At 59.7% G+C, this 1167-nt stretch overlaps 1 protein-coding gene across 1 annotated transcript in view; it reads right to left on the bottom strand.

Annotated features, from left to right (window-relative positions):
- Window positions 1-152, bottom strand: part of PRPF39 (pre-mRNA processing factor 39) — a 53006-nt gene extending 52854 nt beyond the window's left edge. The window contains exon 1 of the mRNA XM_069091772.1: window positions 5-152. The gene's annotated coding sequence lies outside the window, so the exon portion shown is untranslated. The remainder of the gene's footprint in view (window positions 1-4) is intronic.
- Window positions 153-1167: the final 1015 nt, after the last annotated feature.

Below are 1167 nucleotides of genomic sequence, written 5' to 3'. Positions count from 1 at the left end.
TCACCCCGGTTCGCTGCACTGTCTGTGTCGGCCTCCTCGGTGGTAAGCCGCGGAAACCTCCAGCCGCCGACGGCCGGTCTGCACCGCCCTGGGCAGGTCACCGTCCAGTCAGCAAAGGCGTTAAGAACCTGCTGCGGCTGCGCAGTTTGTGCGCTGAGCTTTCTTCCTCCAAGTCCCGGCATTAGACGCAGGGATGTTTTTGAATCGAACCAGAGTCTAGACTCGGGGCACTGCGGGTCATCACGCCGGGACGCCGCCTCCGTGGCCGGATGTGTCGCCGTGACCCCTGATCTGTGAAGCACGACGGGCCACGGGGCGCTGTCAGAGCCCGCACCCAGGACGGAGGGAAGCTGGGCGCCGCCCCCCCGCGGCGCGGGCACCCCGCGGGCCTTGTCCTACTCTGTCCCCTCGTATCTGTGCTTGTCTCAGTTCGCGTCACGCGCCCCCAGGCTTGGGGGGACAGGGTTTCTCCCCACCTCCCCCAACAGCGATCCCGCCGAATGCCCCGCAGCCTGCCCTCCTCCGCCAGCGCCCCCGATCCCCGCCAGCTCCCCCGCAGGGCAGGACGGATCCCCGTCCGCCAGCGCCTGTGCGCCTTGTCTCCCAGTGCGTGCAAAATAACCATAATGATAACGCTTCTTAAACACTGATTTTAAAACTGTGAATTCCAGATTCTTGCCCTGTATCCGCCCTTACTGGGAAGATAAGCAGCTCCATACAGGAGGTAGCCACACAAGACACTCCATAGAGGATATTTCCCTCCGTCCTGCCCCGCCCCCTGCTCTCTGCTTGGACCCCGTCCCTATCAGGGGTGGGCGCTTCTAACTACCCCCCCCCAGCCTGCCCTCCCTCCCGTCATCCCCCCTCTCATCCCCTTCCCCCCACTCTCCTGGAGGGTGAGACGCCCTATTGAGTGTGTATGTCATTCCCTCCCTGGGCCAGATTCAATGAGAGTAAGGTTGGCCCATTTCCTTTCATCTTCCTGCTCTTCCCCTCCTTGAAACCATTTTCCCTTGCCTCTTCTGTGACATAATCTACCCTGTTCTGTCTCTCCCCATCTCTTCTCTCTTCATTCCTCTCACCTCCTAATTTTATTTTTTAAATATCATACCTATTCAAATGACCCTGTGCCCTCTGTCTATGCATACCTGTACACCAATATGTACA

This window comes from Petaurus breviceps, unplaced genomic scaffold (assembly GCF_028583685.1).
Source record: "Petaurus breviceps papuanus isolate PSGF00001 unplaced genomic scaffold, PetGlider_PUasm1.0 189, whole genome shotgun sequence".
Taxonomy (NCBI): domain Eukaryota; kingdom Metazoa; phylum Chordata; class Mammalia; order Diprotodontia; family Petauridae; genus Petaurus; species Petaurus breviceps.
The sequence above is the reverse complement of the archived record's forward strand: the minus strand, read 5'-3'. Positions and strand labels throughout refer to the sequence as shown.